This window comes from Schistocerca americana, chromosome 9, assembly GCF_021461395.2.
Source record: "Schistocerca americana isolate TAMUIC-IGC-003095 chromosome 9, iqSchAmer2.1, whole genome shotgun sequence".
Taxonomy (NCBI): domain Eukaryota; kingdom Metazoa; phylum Arthropoda; class Insecta; order Orthoptera; family Acrididae; genus Schistocerca; species Schistocerca americana.
This window is the reverse complement of record NC_060127.1, coordinates 57521238-57533539: the sequence shown is the minus strand read 5'-3', so window position 1 is coordinate 57533539 and position 12302 is coordinate 57521238. Positions and strand designations below refer to the sequence as shown.

At 41.9% G+C, this 12302-nt stretch overlaps 1 pseudogene; it reads left to right on the top strand.

Moving 5' to 3' along the window:
* Positions 1–672: 672 nt before the first annotated feature.
* Positions 673–790, top strand: LOC124551408 (annotated as a pseudogene).
* The last annotated feature ends 11512 nt before the right edge of the window (positions 791–12302 follow it).

The window sequence follows — 12302 nt, the reverse complement described above, 5'->3', positions numbered from 1 at the left end:
TGGACAAGAAGAGAATAGAAGCTTTCGAAATGTGGTGCTACAGAAGAATGCCGAAGATTAGATGGGTAGATCACATAACTAATGAGGAGGTATTGAATAGAATTGGGGAGAAGAGGAGTTTGTGGCACAACGTGACGAGAAGAAGGGACCGGTTGGTAGGACATGTTCTGAGGCATCAAGGGATCTCAAATTTAGCATTGGAGGGCAGGGTGGAGGGTAAAAATCGTAGAGGGAGACCAAGAGATGAATACACTAAGCAGATTCAGAAGGATGTAGGTTGCAGTAGGTACTGGGAGATGAAGAAACTTGGACAGGATAGGGTAGCATGGAGAGCTGCATAAATCAGTCTCAGGACTGAAGACCACAACAACAACAACCTTATGCGAGAGAATGGACGGTTATCCTCTCCATACTTGTTATAGTTAGGTCACTTTGACACTTAAATCCAGCAAACGAACATAAGTTACACGGAAATTTCATAAAGCAAAGTATTGTCTCGCAGCGATCAGCCATTTACACTTCATTTGGCTAAACGAGATGTTTAGCGGAATCACGGGAAATCACTTGTAGAAGCTAACAAAATTTTGTAATGAATAAAAACTCTGTACTTCAGATTTCCGGGGAGGTGGCAGATTTCAAGGGGGGGGGGGGGGGGGGGAGTGCACCTCTTGGGCCAACGGCCTTGCCGCAGTGGTAACCCCGGTTCCCGTTAGATCACCGAAGTTAAGCGCTGTTGGGCTGGGCTAGCACTTGGATGGGTGACCATCCAGTCTGCCGAGCGCTGTTGACAAGCGGGGTCCACTCAGCCCTTGTGAGGCAAAGTGAGGAGCTACTTGATTGAAAAGTAGCGGCTCCAGTCTCGGAAATTGACATACGGCCGGGAGAGCAGTGTGCTGACTGCATGCTCCTCCATATCTGCATCCAGTGACGCCTATGGTCTGAGGATGACTCGGCGGCCGGTCGCCGTTAGGTTAGGTTAGGTTAGGCCTTCGTGGCCTGTTCGGGAGGAGTTAAGTTTTTAGTGTACCTCTTGCCCTCCCCCCTCCCTCCCCACCTTCACTTGTGGATGCCTAAGCTGGATCAAGCGTTTCCAGTTATGTTTCAAATGTAGGGCCAACAATGCCTAAAAAGTTATGATAATCTTGTTTTTTTTTTTCATTCAATCACAGTCCTAGCAACAAGTTCATGTGAATGGGTCTTTGACTCTCATTACACCAATTTTTTTCTGCTTGCCACAAAAATAGAATGACTGGCACAGCATCAGCGTCTTGATCGTCCAACATCCAGAACCAGAGTAAATATTGCACAGTACTGTTGCCCATTGTTATTGAGCCGTCTAGGGAGAACTTCAGTAATATTGCACAATATTACTGAGCAGTAATATTGATCGTGTACACTTCATTATATTGATCAGCAACATACAGGCCTAACATTTACGTAATTTCGACAAATGAGTTACACGAATAAGTTAAATTAGCGAGAAAACGATAAATAAGAGGTTTGAGCGCCCCATGCCGTGTTCATAAGGGAAAATTTTCTTAACTCTCAAGTACGGGAAGGCCCGTACAGTACGGCACATCTGATTACCCCAGTGCGCAGCATGAACGACTACCATGCGATCTTGAATTCTGGGATTTCACCGTCATCGCCACTGTTGAGTGGTGCTATGAAGAATGCAGTACGTTCCCTGACTCTTCACCTACGCAACAGACAGGCAAATTACAAACCAGAAGTCACATTCAGAGACCAAGTCTTGCCGTACTACATTACTCCAATATGCATTTAAAAAAGGCGCACCACGAAGGAATTATTCGAATGAGAGAAAGTGGTTGATAGGTGTGATGTACTTTCGTGCTGAAAAGTATCCGAATCACCTGCATTGCGTTTCGCCTGATTTCTGTGCAACCCACATAACATAACTTTGTAGGTTCTCTGCTCTGTTTTCGGTACAGCCGCCTGACTATACAAAATAGTTACTATAAGAGGCCACAAGAGAGAACTGCTTTGTTATTTTTGTCACTGAGAATGCTTTTTTAATCAGAAATAATCAAATCTTTTCGTCTTTCAGATTTAAAGAGTGGTTGATGGTTTTCATAACTGCAACTGCTTCCGCTGTATAAGAAGAGGCTGAAGATGGGAGCTTAGTTCGTAGTGATACAAGAAAGAATACCCAGTGTTACTTTCTGGTGCGATTGCGATTCTTAAGCCACCATTGTATGTATGGAGAGCTTCGTTCAGCCGGCCGGAGTGGCCGAGCGGTTCTAGACGCTACAGTCTGGAACCGTGTGACCGCTACGATAGCAGGTTCGAATCCTGCCTCGGGCATGGATGTGTGTGATGTCCTTATGTTAGGTAGGTTTAAGTAGTTCTAATGTCTAGGGGACTGATGACCTCAGAAGTTAAGTCTCATAGTGCTCAGAGCCATTTGAATCATTTTGAGAGCTTCGTTCCATTTTTCACACACATACGTTCTGGCTAGCAAATTAAGGTTTCTGTCAGTGTGTACACTAAATTCAAAGACAACACTGGAGAGCAACACGTGCAGAGGTTGTAGGGGAACAACTATACTTGACACCAAAAGGCACTAGAGACAATCGGCAATCAGGTGGCGCATAATGTGTCTTGTCGCTACGAAAAACAGACGCTCTAACCCGACCTGTTTAACGAAACCATATTAACTGAAGAGATAGACAAGCTATAAGACCTGTTGCTCGACAATCAATAGTCATAGTAGAACTGTTAAGCCATAAATTTCATATCTCTTTTTTACGCATTTTGTCGCTAATTTAAAGTGAGGATTGAATTAAAGTAAAACGATCGTGAGGGTACCCTCCAAAGTGGAAAAGTTTGCCATACATAGGAAATCTTCTCGTTATTATTATAGTCTTGTTTAGTTCTTCTAACGTCTGAAATCTTCTAAAAGTTCTTGAGATCGATATATGTTTTGTTATCAAGAGGAGTGTGTAGCATTCCACATTTATTCACGACAGAATGAGTCGTTAGAACTATGCTTTCCAACGTGTATTTGCTGCCAAATCGTTATCAGCTGAAATGGAGAGGCATTTCCAGTTGTCCTATTAATAGTACGTTTGTAGGACTTGACATCTTCGTCCCACGATAAGTCCAGATACAGCTGTACTGCAAGCTACCTAATTTACAGATATTCTTTACGCTAAGAGACCTGTATACAATGCAACCATACTCGATCCTGGTCCTAATTAATGTCTGATAGGTGATCAATAAAATTTTGGGTTGGCAGACCACCAGACTCTGGTTAAATATCTTATCATGACAGGGAGACAAGTACTGAAAATGGACTTGAAGTGAGGAATCCAACTGACTCTGCAATTGCACCATATTCTCATTACCTTGACTGACAGTTTAACAAGAACTGAATAATTCCTTGTGTAAACTTCATTGTGATTCACATGTCATCTTGAGAAAATAATGACTGAAGACTTCACAGAAGGGATTTCAAGGTCGTTTCCATTTAACCAATCGTCCTCTTCAATTACTGAGTCAATCAGATTGCCAACTGCGGAATCCTCGATGGAACCAGATGAGTATAAACATATATCATCAGCATACTGCCGTATTTGAACATTACACGCAACAATTTCTTGGAGATCCCTAAACTAAATTCTGTATAACAAAGGGCTAAGGACTACACTCTGATGTAAGCCTTTAGATAGGACGAAAGGAACTATAAACTGGTTCTGATAACTTATATATATATATATATAAGTCGTTCTCTTCACAAGGGAAGTACTAATGCTATACATCCAGCTGACTGGAAGTTCAATTCTCCTCAGCTTTTCTAAAATGATAAGGACATGGACATTGTCATGGGCTAATGTGGCGTCTGAGAATAATGATATTAAGAACTTCTTTTCTTGGTAAGCTGAGATATGTCTGTGCACAGAATTTTTATGTTGATCATTGTTCGTCGACCTTTAATGAAGGATCAAAGCAGTAATTCATTAGTTTCCAGCCATAGCTCAATACGACTTTTGACAAGTCTTTCAAGTTTTCCGCCACACAAGAGGAGAAGGCAATTAGTCTATTTGATGTATGAATTTTGCGGCTTTGCCAGGTTTCAGTCATGATGATTAGTGTAGTCCATTCCTCCATAACTTCCCATCTTTCCCACATTTCATTGAATGTCCAAAGAAGTAGATCTGAAGAGTCTGGTGGTAAGTTTCTGATCATATAATAATATACAAAAGTATTTATAGAATTTTTCATAACTACTCATGCCTGGTGAACGGAGCTACTGGAGGATGATTGTAACCCGTTTTGGGCGGAATAGCCATGGGGGCTTCAGGTAAAGATGGAAAAGGCCCATTAATCAGAAATTCTTCTAACAACATGGAATCTATTATTTGACAACCAACTGCATTAAGACATTTCAGAAATTTAGCTGCCTTACAGACCTCTAAAACATTGAGAGATCTTATTCAAGCTACTACAGTACTTACCCAAGTCTCCTGTTTCCTTTCCTTCAAAAATCTCCTAGAATTTGCATCTATTCTTCTAGGAATTGTCCAGCATCTATTCCCTACAATATTTAGCTAGAACTTACCTTCATTTAGCTTGCAGACAGTCCCCCACCCGAAAATCGCAGAATAAAATTCTTTTTTCTTCACTGGGATAATGAGTTTCTGAACGCTAGATTCATAAGTGACAAAAGTGTGGCGTAAGCTTCCCTTGGTGTCCATGCCGATGTCTTGTATCCTAAGTATTTCCTATGTGATTTTTTGATATTTTTCCCAGAAGGTATCCTTCGTTTTTCATGGGCTGTTTAAATAATATCTCTTTTCTACTTATCTCGTGGTCGAATACTACACTCCTGGAAATGGAAAAAAGAACACATTGACACTGGTGTGTCAGACCCACCATACTTGCCCCGGACACTGCGAGAGGGCTGTACAAGCAATGATCACACGCACGGCACAGCGGACACACCAGGAACCGCGGTGTTGGCCGTCGAATGGCGCTAGCTGCGCAGCATTTCTGCACCGCCGCCGTCAGTGTCAGCCAGTTTGCCGTGGCATACGGAGCTCCATCGCAGTCTTTAACACTGGTAGCATGCCGCGACAGCGTGGACGTGAACCGTATGTGCAGTTGACGGACTTTGAGCGAGGGCGTATAGTGGGCATGCGGGAGGCCGGGTGGACGTACCGCCGAATTGCTCAACACGTGGGGCGTGAGGTCTCCACAGTACATCGATGTTGTCGCCAGTGGTCGGCGGAAGGTGCACGTGCCCGTCGACCTGGGACCGGACCGCAGCGACGCACGGATGCACGCCAAGACCGTAGGATCCTACGCAGTGCCGTAGGGGACCGCACCGCCACTTCCCAGCAAATTAGGGGCACTGTTGCTCCTGGGGTATCGGCGAGGACCATTCGCAACCGTCTCCATGAAACTGGGCTACGGTCCCGCACACCGTTAGGGCGTCTTCCGCTCACGCCCCAACATCGTGCAGCCCGCCTCCAGTGGTGTCGCGACAGGCGTGAATGGAGGGACGAATGGAGACGTGTCGTCTTCAGCGATGAGAGTCGCTTCTGCCTTGGTGCCAATGATGGTCGTATGCGTGTTTGGCGCCGTGCAGGTGAGCGCCACAATCAGGACTGCATACGACCGAGGTACACAGGGCCAACACCCGGCATCGTGGTGTGGGGAGCGATCTCCTACACTGGCCATACACCACTGGTGATCGTCGAGGGGACACTGAATAGTGCACGGTACATCCAAACCGTCATCGAACCCATCGTTCTACCATTCCTAGACCGGCAAGGGAACTTGCTGTTCCAACAGGACAATGCACGTCCGCATGTATCCCGTGCCACCCAACGTGCTCTAGAAGGTGTAAGTCAACTACCCTGGCCAGCAAGATCTCCGGATCTGTCCCCCATTGAGCATGTTTGGGACTGGATGAAGCGTCGTCTCACGCGGTCTGCACATCCAGCACGAACGCTGGTCCAACTGAGGCGCCAGGTGGAAATGGCATGGCAAGCCGTTCCACAGGACTACATCCAGCATCTCTACGATCCCATCCATGGGAGAATAGCAGCCTGCATTGCTGCGAAAGGTGGATATACACTGTACTAGTGCCGACATTGTGCATGCTCTGTTGCCTGTGTCTATGTGCCTGTGGTTCTGTCAGTGTGATCATGTGATGTATCTGACCCCAGGAATGTGTCAATAAAGTTTCCCCTTCCTGGGACAATGAATTCACGGTGTTCTTATTTCAATTTCCAGGAGTGTATTTCAATGTGATAATTGTCTGATCTTCAGAGCCACCACTCAGAAATTTTATAGAAATCAGGCTACAATAGACTCAAGTCTGCCGCAGACAATCATTTAAAGAGAGAATGTATCATTGGTGGAGATCTGTCGTTTAGAAGACCAATGTAGATCTTTGATTGCTCTAAAGAGGCATTCTGGGTCGTTAAGGACATTGCCCCGAGTACTGTGATATGATAAGGAAGAAGAGATGAAGTTGCATAAAAAATTGATGCCAGATATTGCTACTGGTCATTGTCCTAGATGGATTGTTTTTATAGACATTATACAGAATTTCTTGGAAAGGATGAAAAACATTCAGTCAACCAGTTGCATGACAAAGGTTCATTAGAACCCCAGACCTAGGTTTCTGTAATTATCGAATTATCTTTTGCAGAAGGTTGCCTGACTTTTTCATCCTTCCCAACACTATAGCTTTACAGTTGCTGCTTACAGACTTGTTCAAGGTTTGATACTGAAGTTGCCATTCAGTGCTTCTTTTTGCAACTGCCACTTGAAAACCCTTATTGTTAAAGTTTAATTGTATTTGGTTGTAGCTGATGGTGTTCTTAATTAATAGTAGCGCTCCTCCTTTGTCACCTGGGCTATCTAAGGTTACTAAATTAAATCCTATGAAATTAACTCATGTTTGTAGCTGGCATAAAGTTTTGTTGAGACCTGCAATCGTGATATTGTGTTTAATCAGTTCTTTTTCCAGTCACTTGCTTTTAGATCAAAACTGTCTTCTTGTTATCCCCTCCATGAAGTTGACCAAACATGTCTGGTTGGAGCATGTGGACATGATGCATAAGGATTCTCTGTAATTGAAGATTCTGGCACATTTATGTTCACAAAGAGGGTATTGAAGATGGGATACACTTTCTAGGTTTTGGTCTGTTAGGTGTAAAATTGTTGTGAATCTGTGTTGTGTGTTTTGTGTGAGAGAAAATTCCTTCCCCAATTCAGTTTACTATTACCATGGTTCACTACCACTGCAGCATATGATCTCTGGTTTATACTTCTTCAGCTTTCTTTAATGGAATTTTGAGGGTAGCTGATATTTTTAAGCTCCTTATGTTTAAGCGCTTTGGACAGGTTTTCTCCTTAGATGAGTGATTCCCTTTGCTATGGACACAGCTTGTTGTTTGACTTGTAGATTGTGTTGCCTCATTATCATCTCCACATGTATTACAACGAACCTCTAACTGGCACTGATTACTTAAGTGGCCATATGGCAGGCAATAGAAATACTGTCATGGTAGCATAGATCCCATGCCATATATTGTAATACAATCTGGCAGCAAATGTGATGAGAAGGTGACAACACATGTTTGTCAAGATATGTTGCTCATTGCATCCAAGTAATTTATGCTTTTGGTCATACTATTTTCGTGCATAACAGAGATTCTAGTCTGAATAACTTCCTACAGCTGTATTTCCAACAGATTGGTATTTATGTTTCTTACAACTCGCTGGCGGTGGGTCCTGTGTCTTGATAGTCCCAACTGTTTGTGTTTTAGAGGGTCTTCTTCCACAAATGCGCTGGTTGCCTCCCTCATTGATAGGTCATTTCATGATTTTACTTTTAAATTCTAAGTCTGTGGCGAACATTAATTTTCCCAAAGCCATAGGGTGGTATTTACCGTTGCTGTCATTCATTACCTTTACAAACGCATAAGAAGGACCAACTGCATCAATATGATACCTATTGGAAATTTGTGGTAAGTTCCTATGGGACCAGACTGCTGAGGTCATCGGTCCCTAGGCTTATGCACTACTTAGTCTAACTTTAACTTACGCTAAGGACAGCACACACACCCATGCCTGAGGGAAGACTCAAACCTGCAATGTGGGGAGCCGCGCGAGCCATGGGAAGGTGTCTTAGACCGCTCGGGTACCCCATGTGGCGATACCTATTGCTTTTATTCTGTTCATAGATTATATTCCAGTTTGGTTGAGCTTTAGTTTGCCTCTGAATGGTTTGTACATCTTGCAGCTGCTGATCGCTAACTAAATCAGCCCCAACAATGTCTCCAAATTCCCTTTTCTGAGCGAGGGAACTTATTCTTTTATTTAAAGAATAATGATCAGACATACATGTATTGAGCCACATCTGATTGGTTACTTCCTTTATTTGTTGTTGTTGAATGGTAATCGCTATCCTCTTTTCATTTTTTTCTTCGTTCCACTCCAGACTCCATTTTGACGCCAATCTCGCCATTTCATCGACCTCCGTACTCTTACTCAGAAGAACCTCAGTACTCTGTAGATCGTGAATACGTAACTAATCATCGGCGGAGGGATCTCCTCCCTCCCCTAGAGGTCCGTTGTTCACAGTTAGCGCACCAAAAGCTATTCATATTATGTAATCTTTCGATCTTGCTTCAAGGACGGCACTCGTTCGGCTTAAGCTGGGTTTACACTAGCAAGTCGCTTGCAGAAGTTATTGCTGCAAGTTATTGCTAGCCGCTTGCAGCTGTGTTTACACAGCAGCGCGAGAATTAAGCAAGATTCTTCCGCAAGTTCTTTGGCAAGAAACTTGCGTCAACAACTTGCTAATAGTGTTTACATATGCTTTCAGTACCACTACGAGTGTCAGCCGAAGTGTAAAATGACAAGTAGGTGGGTGAGATGCTGCAGCTCTTGTAATTGTAATGCAAAACGTGAAAAAAAAGGAGAAGTATTTTGGTTAGAGAGTAGATAATGAGATCGCAAAATGGTGCCTGTAATAACCTTTTGCAAGAACTTAAGCTGGGTTTACACTAGCAAGTCGCTTGCAGAAGTTATTGCTGCAAGTTATTGCTAGCCGCTTGCAGCTGTGTTTACACAGCAGCGCAAGAATTAAGCAAGATTCTTCCGCAAGTTCTTTGGCAAGAAACTTGCGTCAACAACTTGCTAATAGTGTTTACATATGCTTTCAGTACCACTACGAGTGTCAGCCGAAGTGTAAAATGACAAGTAGGTGGGTGAGATGCTGCAGCTCTTGTAATTGTAATGCAAAACGTGAAAAAAAAGGAGAAGTATTTTGGTTAGAGAGTAGATAATGAGATCGCAAAATGGTGCCTGTAATAACCTTTTGCAAGAACTTAGTATCGAGAGCATGGATACTTTTGCAGAATGTCTTCAAATGATCCTGAGTATTTGTTGATGTTAATAGCGCCCGTCATATCAAAACGAGATACAAACTTCGGTACTGCTATTTTAGCAAAGGAATGTTTGCTAGTCACTCTATGATTTATAGCTGCCGGTGAGCTACGAATAAAATAGGCAATTTCATTTATTTATGTGAAACATACAACCAAAAAAAGTTTGAATTTTGAAACCTTTTCTTTGTAGGAGACTCATGCAAGTTCCTAATATACTTGTTTCATATTCCCGTCTGCACGATTTCTCTGATCGTACCCGATGTATGTAGAGCCTTTTTCAGTGTCTTGAAAAGGGAAAATTATTTGAAGGTATGTGAAAACACAACAATGAAATGAAATTTTTATTGAAATAAACTGCATTTTACAGAATGATATGATTATAAAAATGTTTTTTTTTTCTAATGCTCATAAAATGGAAAGTGAAAAGCTAAGTAAATAGAACATGTAATAATTACACATCGTCTTTTTCTAGACTCCTAAAACAACAATCGAGTGGATGCAGGTGGCAAAGGGGTTGTGTCTCCAAGTTATGCTACTTTCTATGTACTTCTTTTATAGATGTGTCGAATATCGACGAGATTTCATTTAAAGCGCTCATCTCCTTCACTCTCTCCTTAAAGTCTCGGTTATGCACGTTCCATATTTCGGGGTAGCTCTCCACAGCTTCAATAAAATGTTCTGTATTCTGCTTCATCCATTCCCGTTTCTCCTCCATTTCTGAAATTTGTTTGCATAAAATACGTAAGATGGTTGCATAAAATTAAGTCACCACATTAAGTAAAATGTTAAATATGAATGTTATGCAGACGACATACTTACTATAACTTGCGCTTCCTACTTGCAGGAAATAGAAATAAATCCTAAAAGCTGCAAGTTACTTGCAGATACTTCTTGCGTGGTGTTCACACTGGAAGCGAAAAACGTGCAGCAAGTCACTTCCGCAATAAATTGCTACAGTCGCAAGTTGACTTGGCGATATGTTTACACTCGCAAATCGCGCGGCAAGTTCCTCCGCGCAAGTAAATTGCTGCAATAACTTGCTCGTGTAAACCGAGCATTAGTATCGAGAGCATGGATACTTTTGCAGAATGTCTTCAAATGATCCTGAGTATTTGTTGATGTTAATAGCGCCCGTCATATCAAAACGAGATACAAACTTCGGTACTGCTATTTTAGCAAAGGAATGTTTGCTAGTCACTCTATGATTTATAGCTGCCGGTGAGCTACGAATAAAATAGGCATTTCATTTATTTATGTGAAACATACAACCAAAAAAAGTTTGAATTTTGAAACCTTTTCTTTGTAGGAGACTCATACAAGTTCCTAATATACTTGTTTCATATTCCCGTCTGCACGATTTCTCTGATCGTACCCGATGTATGTAGAGCCTTTTTCAGTGTCTTGAAAAGGGAAAATTATTTGAAGGTATGTGAAAACACAACAATGAAATGAAATTTTTATTGAAATAAACTGCATTTTACAGAATGATATGATTATAAAAATGTTTTTTTTTCTAATGCTCATAAAATGGAAAGTGAAAAGCTAAGTAAATAGAACATGTAATAATTACACATCGTCTTTTTCTAGACTCCTAAAACAACAATCGAGTGGATGCATGTGGCAAAGGGGTTGTGTCTCCAAGTTATGCTACTTTCTATGTACTTCTTTTATAGATGTGTCGAATATCGACGAGATTTCATTTAAAGCGCTCATCTCCTTCACTCTCTCCTTAAAGTCTCGGTTATGCACGTTCCATATTTCGGGGTAGCTCTCCACAGCTTCAATAAAATGTTCTGTATTCTGCTTCATCCATTCCCGTTTCTCCTCCATTTCTGAAATTTGTTTGCATAAAATACGTAAGATGGTTGCATAAAATTAAGTCACCACATTAAGTAAAATGTTAAATATGAATGTTATGCAGACGACATACTTACTATAACTTGCGCTTCCTACTTGCAGGAAATAGAAATAAATCCTAAAAGCTGCAAGTTACTTGCAGATACTTCTTGCGTGGTGTTCACACTGGAAGCGAAAAACGTGCAGCAAGTCACTTCCGCAATAAATTGCTACAGTCGCAAGTCGACTTGGCGATATGTTTACACTCGCAAATCGCGCGGCAAGTTCCTCCGCGCAAGTAAATTGCTGCAATAACTTGCTCGTGTAAACCGAGCATTATAAGTGCCTTACATGAGTTTTTTCCTAGATTTACTATAAATTAAACTTGGTAAATCGACTATATCGATACAGTTCATTCGGTTGATAAAAGCCCCGTCCACACGCAGTGATCTGTCTGCACAGATATCTGCGCAAATTTCTGTGCATGCAGTTGATGTTTAAGTGGTCACACTGCACAAGCTCCAATGTTTGGACAGTGGCTGCTTAAGTGAAGGCAGTTTTCGCACATATATTTACTTCACGAGTTGCTGTGTGAATCTGTCGACTGGCACGATAATTTACGGATCCGTTTGTAAACGAAAAATTATATTTTGACACTTATAACTCCAAGTGTAACACAGAAAAATACTTGTCTGAGGAGAGCAGTTTCTTTGCTTGAGTAGCTGTGATGACATTAAGATTTCTGGCAACAAGAAGGGACTACAAGGATCTAGAATTTTATACAGCAATTTTGGAACAAACAAAGAGTGAAATCAAGCATAACACATGCGAAGCTATTTGCGCTAACCTGAAGGATGATTCCATGAAGACAAGTAAAGCAGCAGACTAGAGTGGAGATTTCTTGATAGGGAGGACACAGGATGCATTTCTTGGAAGGAGAATTATCGACAGATGTAACGTAACTTCAGACTTACCCCGTGTGTGTTGGGTTCCTTGTTGTTCACGTTTTATATAAATGATCTTGTGGACAACATT